The sequence below is a fragment of the Bos javanicus genome, chromosome 1 (assembly GCF_032452875.1).
Source record: "Bos javanicus breed banteng chromosome 1, ARS-OSU_banteng_1.0, whole genome shotgun sequence".
In the NCBI taxonomy this organism is placed as follows: Eukaryota; Metazoa; Chordata; class Mammalia; order Artiodactyla; family Bovidae; genus Bos; species Bos javanicus.
Genome location: NC_083868.1, coordinates 100719608 through 100732176, shown reverse-complemented (window position 1 = coordinate 100732176; position 12569 = coordinate 100719608). Strand labels below are relative to the sequence as shown.

The following is a 12569-nucleotide window of genomic DNA, read 5'->3' as shown; positions in this document are numbered from 1 at the left end:
TTTGACTTGTTTTGGAGAAAGCTTTAAGGTAATCTCATTCTCATGAATAATTTACTTCCTATATATTTAGACATAACTAAAAACTGTTACAGTTTTCATAGAGATGACAATTACTTAAAAACTGAGAAAAATCAGTCAGAAAGGTAGAAATCTGGAGAAAATGTTATGCTTCAAAATAAATTCATTCTCATAAATGTGAACTCCAGTCCATGTATGAAGAGACCAGACCTGCTAGCAAATAAATTAGAAATCTTCTTTCAATTAAATAATTTAAAGGGAAGGGAAGTCTCTCAGTCATGTCTGACTCTTTGCGAACCCACGGACTGTAGCCCACCAGGCTCCTCCACCCATGGGATTCTCCAGGCAAGAGTACTGGAGTGGGTTGCCATTTCCTTCTCCAGAGGATCTTCCCAACCCAGGGATCGAACCCGAGTCTCCTGCAATAATTTAAGATATGTTTAATTAATAGAGTTTCATAGTGTACTTTTGAATATATAGATATACATTTCCTTTTATGAAATAATTCAGAAAAGTTTTCTTCTGTTAGCTAAATACCTGCCCTGAATTCCTGAACTGACTTTACTTTACAAGGATCCCAAATATGCATGTTATACCATCTTTATGCTCTTTATTACCTTTTTTCAAATCATGTGTTCTTTAAATTTTTAACATTGTAAGTTTCCTTTGCTATCCTCTAAATTATTTACTATGCTTTTTGTGGCATATATTTTGATTTCATTTTCCTCTAATTTAACCTTCATTTCTAAAATCAGTCTTAATTTTTAACACTTCTTGATTGTGGTCAGTTCTCAAATTTTCAGTCTCTGATTAAGATATCTCATTCTCAAGGCATTCCCTTTATAACAGTTTAAATTATCTTAAGACCCATATAGTTTTACTAATTTATTTCATTTAAACATATTAAATAATGGTTTCATATGATCTGCATCCCCCATTTTCATGACTTTAAATTTGGTTCAGCTTTATTTTGTTTCAATGCCAAAGAATGCTCAAACTACTGCACAATTGCACTCATCTCACACACTAGTAAAGTAATGCTCAAAATTCTCCAAAACAGACTTCAGCAATATGTGAACCGTGAACTTCCAGATGTTCAAGCTTCTTTTAGAAAAGGCAGAGGAACCAAAGATCAAATTGCCAACATCCACTGGATCATCAGAAAAGTGAAAGAATTTGAGAAAAACATCTATTTCTGCTTTATTGACTATGCCAAAGCCTTTGACTGTGTGGATCACAATAAACTGGAAAATTCTGAAAGAGATGGGAATACCAGACCACCTGACCTGCCTCTCGTGAAATCTGTATGCAGGTCAGGAAACAACAGTTAGAACTGGAGATGGAATGATAGACGGGTTCCAGATCAGGAAAGGAGTACATCAAGGCTGTATACTGTCACCCTGCTTATTTAACTTATAGGCAGAGTACATCATGAGAAACACTAGGCTAGATGAAGCACAAGCTGGAATCAAGATTGCTGGGAGAAATATCACTAACCTCAGATATGCAGATGACACCACGCTTATGGCAGTGAAGTGAAGAAGCACTAAAGAGCCTCTTGATGAAATTGAAAGAGGAGAGTGAAAAAGTTGGCTTAAATTCAACATTCAGAAAACGAAGATCACGGCATCCAGTCCCATCACTTAATGGGAAATAGATGGGAAAACAGTGGAAACAGTGTCAGACTTTATTTTTGGGGGCTTCAAAATCACTGCAGATGGTGATTGCAGCCATGAAATTAAAAGACAGTTACTCCTTGGAAGGAAAGTTATAACCAACGTAGGCAGCATACTAAAAAGCAGAGACATTACTTTGCCAACAAAGGTCTGTCTAGTCAACGCTATGGTTTTTCCAGCGGTCATGTATGGATGTGAGAGTTGGAGTATAAAGAGAGCTGAGTGCCGAAGAATTGATGCTTTTGAAGTGGTGTTGGAGAAGACTCTTGAGAGTCCCTTGGACTGTGCAGAGATCCAACCAGTCCATCCTAAAGGAGATCAGTCCTGAGTATTCATTGGAGGGACTGATGTTGAAGCTGTAACTCCAATAGTTTGGCCACCTGATGCGAAGAGCTGACTCATTTGAAAAGACCCTGATGCTGGGAAAGATTAAAGGCAGGAGAAGGGGACGACAGAGGATGAGTTGGTTGGATGGCATCACTGACTCAATGGACATGAGTTGGGTAAACTTCGGGAGTTGGTGATGGACAGGGAGGCCTGGAGTGCTGTGGTCCATGGGGTGGCAAAGAACTGGACACGACTGAGCGACTTAACTGAACTAAACTGAACCTTTTGGTTTTCGTATTTGAAAATTTTTATTTCTCTGTGAAGAGGGTTAGTAAAGCCAGGGTACTTTCCAAATTTTCACAGTTCGACATTTTTTCATCAATCATCATAAAGCACTCAAAATATGAGCTGTGTAACTTCTTCAATATCTGTTAGCTTTTATCTCAATTTGAATATTTTTGTGGTTTTATGTATGCCTTCTTATTTCCAGATCTTCCTAAATCTATATAGATACTGCCTTTCAAGGAAATGTTCTCTAATTTATATGTTGTATTTTACACTTACTGTACTTTCTACTTTCTGCTTTTATTTCTATTCATTCTGGCTTTTGGTTTATTTCCTTTTTCTTTTTTCCCAAACTTTTTGCCTGGCTGAATTTTAATGTTGCACACAGGATGAATTTCTGTCCTTTGAGAAACAGTGTTTGTTGGATGTTTCTGAGGTTCTGTATATCTGTGACCACCAGAGCCCTATTTGGTCACTTCCTGTCCCTTAAAGTGTGTTTTGTTTTGTTTTGTCCTTATCCACAACTCCAGGACTGTAATTTCTTACCCTGGTACTTAAATCACATACTCAGTTTCCCTTTTTGTCACTCAGGGAAGTACTCTGCTTTAGGGCATGAGTTACTTGGAAGATTCATTATACCAAAGCTCTTAACACTTGGTAGCATCTTCCCACCAGCTCCTGCAAAAGCTGCTAATGCTGCCTACATTCTGCTCTTTGAAATAACAATTTGGGCAAATACTACTAGATACAGGCATTATTTTTGTTGAGTATTTGGATAAAAAAGGAGTCTGCATTGCATAACCTCTATTGTAAATAGAGAAAGCAAAAGTAATCTTCAGAGAATGATACAAATACTTAGAAGTTTCAGACTGAAAAAAAATAAAGATTTGATTTAGTCTTTGTAGAGAGAATGATTAAAGAGATGGTAATACCACTTAGTCTTTCTGATGGCCTATTATTATTTATTTTTTCACACATTAATAGTGTAAACAATTTGTCTTTTAATATGATTTTTTTTTCTAGAAGTACTAGTTTGCTTATGTGCCAGTGCAGAGATTATCCAGAATTATGTGCATTTAATATTGGGACTATTTTTTAAAGATTTGGAAAAAAAATAGACCAGCAAAGAATCTTCATGAATTAGCAATCTAAACTAGATAATGAGAAAATTAAGAATAAGAGGATGATTAAAAATAATGTAAATAAAGTAGGAAAAAGTATAGAAATGGATTGCATATCTTGACAAGTTTGTAAAGAAGTCACAGAGAAATGAGCAAAGTGAAAGTAGCCAAGTGTTGGTTCAGAGTGTGATAATTGAATCAGTGCTTTGAAATTGGATTGATGTAGTTTGTTGACAGGCTTCCAGGTGTGGGTGTGGAGATAACCATTTGAAGTACAATAGATTAGAAGGTCAGTGGCTATGAACAGGCTAAGGGCTTAACTGAATGGAAGGATTAATGGAATATTCAGCTGCTCACAGAAGTTGCGCAGAAACAGAGCAGGACTTGATATTTAAGGAGAATGTCTCATGCCAGTTGAACTGTTTGTAGCAGGAATCACTGGGGACAACCACAGGATGTGAGGAGAAAATGTCAGGTGTCTACTCCATTTGGGCTGCTATAACAAAATACCACCAACTCGGGAGCTCATATACAACAGAAATTCATTTCCTACAGTTTTGGTGGCTGGAAGTCTATAAGAAGGGAACCAGTATAGTTAAGTTTTAGTGAAGGCCCTCTTTTGGGTTGCAGACTTCTAATTGTGTTTTCTAGAAGATGAAAGTGGCTAGGGAGTCCTGTGGGGTCACTTTTATTAAAGCATTAATCCCATTCCTGAGAGTACCACCCTCATGACCTAATCACATCCTTAAAGGCCCCTCCTACTAATACCATCACAAAAAATTTTGAAGGTTAGAATTTTTGGGGGACACAAGCATTCAGCCATGGCAGCAGGATATCTTTATAAACATTTGGAGTTAGGAATAATCTCTGTATACTATCTGCAGAGATATGGAGAACACTGACAACAATCACTTGAGAACTTTGTTGAACAGCCACCATTCAGTGATATTCTCAATATCACTATGGCAAGTGAGTCATTGTAAGAAAGAATGAAAGTGGAGAGAACTTTAAGAGATTAACTTCATTAGAGGATTTCTTAGTTATGGTGCACAGTCTTGAGTATACAATGTTAAAGTTTGGCATTCAGGTAATAAAGTTCAGAACACTTGGGGTGATAGTAGATAGGTGGTCACGGCCATGTATACTTTAATATTAACTGGTAAAGGCAAGAATAAATGGTGTGGAGGACTTAGTCTCCTTTAGAAGAGTGGACCCTGAGCCATGTATCCAGAGGTTCTACCCTGGTCTAGAGTAATGAATAAGTATGCATTTTGAAATACATACAACATTTTACTAAAGCAGAGATTACGTACACTTACTTTAAAAATGAGTGTTAGTTTCCTCATCTAAAAATAGGATGGTAATCTCTATCCCAAAATCATATTAAAGCTTAATAATAAGTATGTATAATATTATTACCTAGTACTTATGCTTAATCTTTTCTAATTATACCATTGGTTCTTTTTTATTTCATATCTGTAGTTTAATACCTATTTCAAATTATATGGAAATAGTAGGTTCTTTATGTGAAAAAAGATGGTGTTTTATTTTTTATGCAGCTGTTTATTTTCAATATTATATTCTTCAGGGACTATAAATTTTGTTAATAATATATTTAAAAGGGGAAATCTATGTTTTAACCTAAAAGACAGATCAAGGTGGACTTTCTGGATCATGAAGTTAAAATATTTATCAAAGTATATACCCAACAACATGATAATTTAATTGTTCAAGGTAGTCAGTATATGTGTTGTCAAACTTTTGTGAGAATAAATCTTTAGGTCATGATACCAATCAAACAATTCAAGAAAATTGTACTGGTTCTATTAATAAATATTAAACCATATAATCATGAGACTGCATATAAAAAATAATAAATTTGTTTTGTAACTCAAATTTATTAAACCCTTTGGCAACCTAGTTAGAAATTTTCCAAGCAGAAATTCTAATATAAAATGTATTAGCTGTTGTATTGAAAGCCACTCAGGGCCCTCCTGGAATGCCAACATCAGTTTTTAACAATATACTGGCAGAATTTTCCATTATTGTGAGCTGTGTAGCAAATGATCCACAAATATTTTCCAACTTTAGCATATATACCTAGAGAAGTTTCAGTACAATGATTCATAAATAATACTGATGCATATGTTACTTCACATTTCTTTTCATGATAATATGATTTATTCCGTTAAACCAATTACATGGTTTGGAGCAAAGGTACTGTGAGTAGGAGGATGTTGTGGGAATACTGTCAGTGTGAGAAACTGACCTTGATTTTATAATAACTCATTTATTAGGGTGCAGGGCCAGAGCAAATAATGCAGAAAATTCAACAGAAGAAATGCTACCTTCCATAGCAGATTTTATTTTTAGTTACCAATTTTTCTTCCATGTTCATTGAGGCATTTCTCCCTCCAAAAAATTACATTTTTTTAAATGCTTCAGCCATCAGCAGATTGTTAGAATTCAATTAAAATCTAATTGTTTGAAATAGAATTGTTGACTTTTGAATTTATTTTATATTTTTGACGTGCTTTGTTCAAAAAATCTCCATTGCCTAAATTTTGAATGGACAGCTTTATATTTGCTGCCTTTATGTTACAAGAAATGTTCTGTAATTGCATTTGGGATTTATACACATACACTCTTTTGAAATATAAGTTCATATTTTTGTAGAATGATGAGTAAATGTGTCAGTTCAGATTTTTAAAAAATCTTATTGTGAGACATTCAGATCAGATCAGATCAGATCAGTCATTCAGTCATGTCCGACTCTTTGCGACCCCATGAATCGCAGCACGCCAGGCCTCCCTGTTCACCACCAACTCCCGGAGTTCACTGAGACTCACGTCCATCGAGTCAGTGATGTCATCCAGCCATCTCATCCTCTGTCGTCCCCTTCTCCTCCCGTCCCCAATCCCTCCCAGCATCAGAGTCTTTTCCAATGAGTCAACTCTTCTCATGAGGTGGCCAAAGTACTGGAGTTTCAGCTTTAGCATCAGTCCTTCCAAAGAAATCCCAGGGCTGATCTCCTTCAGAATGGACTGGTTGGATCTCCTTGCAGTCCAAGGGACTCTCAAGAGTCTTCTCCAACACCACAGTTCAAAAGCATCAATTCTTCGGCCCTCAGCTTTCTTCACGGTCCAACTCTCACATCCATACATGACCACAGGAAAAACCATAGCCTTGACTAGATGGACCTTTGTTGGCAAAGTAATGTCTCTGCTTTTGAATATGCTATCTAGGTTGGTCATAACTTTTCTTCCAAGGAGTAAGCGTCTTTTAATTTCATGGCTGCACTGTTGTTGTTTAGTTGCTAAATCACATCTGAGTCTTTTGCAACCCTGTTGGCTGTGGCCCACCAGGCTCCTCTGTCCATGGGATTTCCTAGGCAAGAATACTGGAGTGGGTAACGGTTTCCTTACCTACTGAATAAGGATAAGTTTCCTTATCCTGGGGATCTTCCTAACCTGGGGATGGAACCTGCATCTCCTACACTGGTAGGTGGGTTTGCCACTGAGCCACCTGGGAAGATAGTAGACTTGATAAGCGAGTTTTAAAAAATCTATAAAATCCCATTCACTTCTAAAATGCAAAGAAATGACTGCTTCAGAGATGATTCAACAGCTGTCTTTTTTTCCCCTAATTAATTAACTTATTTTAATCGGAGGCTAATTACTTTACAATATTGTAGTGGTTTTTGCCATACATTCACATGAATCAGCCATGGGTTACATGTGTCCCCCATCCAGAACCCCCACACACCTCCCTCCCCATCCCATCTGTCTCAAGCATCAGGTCTGGACTGACGATCTATTTCACATATGGTAATATCAATAACCTCAGATATGCAGATGACACCACCCTTATGACAGAAAGTGAAGAAGAACTAATGAGCTCTTAATGAAAGTGAAAGAGGAGAGTGAAAAATTTGGCTTAAAGCCCAACATTCAGAAAACGAAGATCATGGCATCTGGTCCCATCACTTCATGGCAAACAGATGGGGAAACAGTGTCAGACTTTATTTTTTTGGGCTCCACAATTACTGCAGGTGGTTACTGAAGCCATGAAATTAAAAGATGCTTACTCCTTGGAAGGAAAGTTATGACCAACCTAGACAGCATATTAAAAAGCAGAGACATTACTTTGTCAATAAACGTCCATTTAGTCAAGGCTATGGTTTTTCCAGTGGTCATGTATGGATGTGAGAATTGGACTATAAAGAAAGCTGAGCGCTGAAGAATTGATGCTTTTGAACTATGGTGTTGGAGAAGACTCTTGAGAGTCCCTTGAACTGCAAGGAGATCCAACCAGTCCATCCTAAAGGAGATCAGTCCTGGGTGTTCATTGGAAGGACTGATGCTGAAGCTGAAACTCCAGTACTTTGGCCACCTGATGAGAAGAGCTGACTCATTTGAAAAGTCTGATGCTGGGAAAGATTGAGGGCAAGAGGAGAAGGGGATGACAGAGGATGAGATGGTTGGATGGTATCACCAACTCAGTGGACATGAATTTGGGTAGATTGCGGGAGTTGGTGATGGACAGGGAGTCCTGGTGTGCTGCGGTTCATGGGGTCGCAAAGAGTCAGACACGACTGAGCGACTGAACTGAACTCAACTGAATATGTTTCAGTGCTATTCTCTCAAATCATCCCACCCTTGCCTTCTCCCAGAGTCCAAAAGTATGTTCTTTACATCTGTGTCTCTTTTGCTGTCTCACATAAAAGGTCATCATTACCATCTTTCTAAATTGCATATATATGTGGTAATATACGATACCGGTGTTTTTGTTTCTGACTTACTTCACTCTGTATAATAGGTTCCAGTTTCATCTACCTCATTAGAATGGATTCAAATGCATTCTTTTTAATAGCTGAGTAGTATTCCGTTGTGCCACAGCTTTCTTATCCATTTGTCTGCCGATGGACATCTAGGTTGCTTCCATGTTCTAGCTATTGTAAACACTGCTGTGATGAACACTGGGGTACATGTGTCTCTTTCAATTATGGTTTCCTCGGTGTGTATGCCCAGCAGTGGGGTTGCTGGGTCATATGGCAGTTCTATTCCCAGTTTTTTAAAGGAATCTCCACACTGTTCTCCATAGTGGCTGTACTAGTTTGCATTCCCACCAACAGTAATAAGAGGGTTCCCTTTTCTCTACACCCTCTCCAACATTTATTGTTTGTAGACTTTTTAATAGCAGCCATCCTGGCCAGCATCAGATGGTACTTCATTGTGATTTTGATTTGCATTTCTCTGATAATAAGTCATGTTGAGCATCTTTTCATGTGTTTGTTAGCCATCTCTATGTCTTCTTTGGAGAAATGTCTGTTTAGTTCTTTGGCCATTTTTTTGATTGGTTATTTTATTTTTTCTGGAATTGAGCTGCATGAGCTGCTTGTATATTTTTGAGATTAATTGTCAGTTGCTTCATTTGCTATTGTTTTCTTCCATTCTGAAGGGAGAAACGTGTCTTTTCACTTTTTTAATAGTTTCCTTCATAGTGCAAAAGCTTTTAAGTTTAATTAGGTCCCATTTTTTAATTTTTGCTTTTATTTTTATTTTTGCTGGGTGGCGAGTCATGAAGGATCCTGCTGTGATTTATGACAGAGAGTATTTTGCCTATGTTTTCCTCTAGGAGTTTTACAATTTCTGATCTTACATTTAGATCTTTATTCCATTTTGAGTTTATTTTTGTGTATGGTGTTAGAAAGTGTTCTAGTTTCATTGTTTTGCAAGTGGTTGACCAGTTTTCCCAGCACCACTTGTTAAAGAGATGGTCTTTTCTCCATTGTGTATTCTTGCCTCCTTTGTCAAAGATAAGGTGTCCATAGGTGCATGGATTTATCTCTGCACTTTGTATTTTATTCCATTGATCTATATTTCTGTTTTTGTGCCAGCACCATACTGTCTTAATGACAGTATGCCTTGTAGTACAGTCTGAAATCAGGTAGGTTTATTCTTCCAGTTCCATTCTTCTTTCCCAAAATTGCTTTGGCTCTTTGAGGTTTTTGTATTTCCATACAAATTGTGAAATTATTTGTTCTAGTTCTTTGAAAAATACTGTTGATAGCTTGATAGGGATTGCATTGAATCTATAGATTGCTTTGGGTAGTATACTCATTTTCACTATATTGATTCTTCTGATCCATGAACATTTTGTATTTCTTCATCTATTTGTGTCATCTTTGATTTCTTTCATCATGTTTTATACTTTTCTATATATAGGCTTTTTGTTTCTTTAGGTAGATATATTCCTAAGTATTTTATTCTTTTCGTCACAATGGTAGATGGAATTGTCTCCTTAATTTCTCTTCTGTTTTCTCATTGTTAGTGTATAGGAATGCAAGGGATTTCTGTGTGTTAATTTTGTATTCAACAGCTAAGTTTAAGGACTTAGTCTAGAAAGGCATGTGACCAGGTGAAGGAAAGCAGTATTAGTTTGCACATCATTTTTAGATTCCTCTCTTGCCACCTGCCCATAACATGGATTTAAATGGTCTATTAACATGGTGTGAACCCACTGGGAGTACTTCTAGTGATTAATTAAAAGATACAAATGTATATATATGTGTGTGTGTGTGTGTGTGTGTGTGTGTGTGTGTGTGTGTGACCTGGAAGACTTTATGAAGCCCTCTAATAATCTCACCTCCTTTCAGAGTGACAAAGAATTTGGCTCATTTAAGGTATTCATTTTTTTAAGAAATGGGTACACAAATGCACACTGTACTCAAACCAGACCTTACAATGAATGTATTAAGTCCCATGTTTGACATAGCTCTGAATTACATTCATTGTTTTTAAATTATGGAGTGTTTTAAGTACTTTTACATCATCTTGAATCTTAAATATATAGCAAAGAAAGTGGCATAATTCCACCTGTGGAACCAGAGCTGAACTAAAACACAAAGACAAAGCCAAGCATCAGAATTAAACTATATATGTGGAGAAACAACTTATACTTAGATTTTATGAATAAATGTGGGCTGGGAAGATCCCCTGGAGAAGAAAATGGCTAACCATCCCAGTATTCTGGCCTGAGAATTCCATGGACAGAGGAGCCTGGCAAGCTACAGTCAATGGGATTGCAAAGAGTCAGACATGACTGAGCAACTAAGCACAGCACAAACAGTGGTACCTGATTATGATAGATAACCACAACTGAGAGCAATACCAAAAAAATCACCCTTATCCAGTTTTAACATGTGCATCTGTCTTCTTAAACTATTGAAACCTGTCTCTGAATGTATGAAGCCTTAAGTATCTGTTTTTATGAAATATATCTGAATAACTGAAGATCTATTGCTTTTTAAATCTTTTCCTATTTTCATCATCACTGTAAATATCCAAGTTAAAAAAAATTCCTCTACCAGGCATGAAAGCACAGTTTAGACACATGGGGAAGGGAAAAAAAGAAAAAAAACACCTCTAACTTTATAGAAAATATTTATGAGTTTACTTTTCTAATTTGTACAACTGTGTCCTTGTTTTCCAAGTTCTGCAATTCATATCAGTGGGAACAAAAAATCTTAGCTTTCTATAGGAAAGCACTTGAAGAAAGAAAATGCACAGTCGACCCAGAACACATGTATAATTTGAGATACACTAAATTGCCAATATTATACAATAACTAAAATGGCTAATACCATACAAAAAAATAACATGTAATATTTTAAATATTCTAGATGAGAAATCAGGAGGTGCTCGCTTCGGCAGCACATATACTAAAAATTGGAATGATACAGAGAAGATTAGCATGGCCCCTGTGCAAGGATGACACGCAAAATCATGAAGCGTTCCGTATTTTTAAAACTAATACAATATTGTAAAGTTTTAAAATAAAATAAAAATTTTAAAAACTAAAAAATAAATATGCTAAAATTACTGTAGTATGATATACTTAAAAAAAGTTTTATAAATCCTGAGGAGCAATAAAAATCAACCATAATTTCATCAACTGATCATAACCATGAATAATATTATGATGTAGATCATTTCAATTTTCTTCCCATGCATTGTAGTTTTTCTTAATAAAAATGAGAATCACATCACAAAAAAAAAAAAAAAAAAGAAATCAGGAGAACATAGATCTTGATCTTGTTTTGCCATTTAACTATGTGATATTGAACAGAGTTTTGTTTCTCTGGGACCTTAGTTTGCAAATCTGCAAATAAGAATGTTGGAATAGATAATCTCCAGGAGTGACTCAATCCCTGAAATAATTTAATCTGTATTGGGAAGTTGGTTTGGCATATTGCATTATTCTCATGTTACTGAGTCCAAGCTCACACTGCTCACCACACTATAGTCCAATACATCTGAGAGACGAAGTGTGTGGCAGGGAGTATGACTTTATTCAGAAAGCTGGCTGATCCAGAAGATGGTAGACTAATATCACAAAATAACAATTTTGTCAGGGCCTGGATACCAGGTTCTTTTATGGATCAGAGATGAGGGAAGATGATTAAACAAAGTAAAAAAAGACCATTTAATTATTCCAAATATCTCCTAGAATGACAAGCCTCAGGCAGAGGGTTGTGTTAGTTTCTTTTTCTTACAGTCATTCATGAGTGGTGTGAAATGGAATATCTCCTGCCATATCAGTAAACAAGGATGTCACAGTTATCTGCGATTCTGGCTTGCCAGACATGAATTTCTGAGTTATGTTGGTTAATACTGCCACTCCCTACACAAAGGACCCAAGAATGTTACAGCCATCAGTGATCACAGCCCTCCAGTGTGAACTGGAAGACCCTAAGGGAACCCAGAGAACAGAAAAACATCTCTGTAAACATGCAGAATTCTGGCCTCCATAGCTGAGATGACTTCAATACTCACAGACTCATACATCTTCCTATACAAAGAAGGATGCTAAATTCCTTAACTTGACATCGGGTTTCCTGACTTAACAATAACCTGTGATGTTCAAACTTCATGTGAGCTAAACAAAGCCTCTTTAAGTGTGTGTGTTGGGGGGAGAGGGGGTGGGCAGAGGGGCATTATGTATGATTATACTTACAAAAGCAGGGAAAAAAAAAAAAAAAAGGTTAAATTCAAAGAAACAGATTTAACATGGAGTAAAAATTCAGTTCAGTTAAGTTCAGTTCAGTCGCTCAGTCGTGTTTGACTCTTTGTGACCCCAT

At 36.6% G+C, this 12569-nt stretch overlaps 1 non-coding gene across 1 annotated transcript; it reads left to right on the top strand.

Moving 5' to 3' along the window:
* Positions 1–11126: 11126 nt before the first annotated feature.
* On the top strand, positions 11127–11234 carry LOC133255557 (U6 spliceosomal RNA). Its single transcript, XR_009738971.1, has one exon. It is a non-coding gene; the product is annotated as a U6 spliceosomal RNA (small nuclear RNA).
* The last annotated feature ends 1335 nt before the right edge of the window (positions 11235–12569 follow it).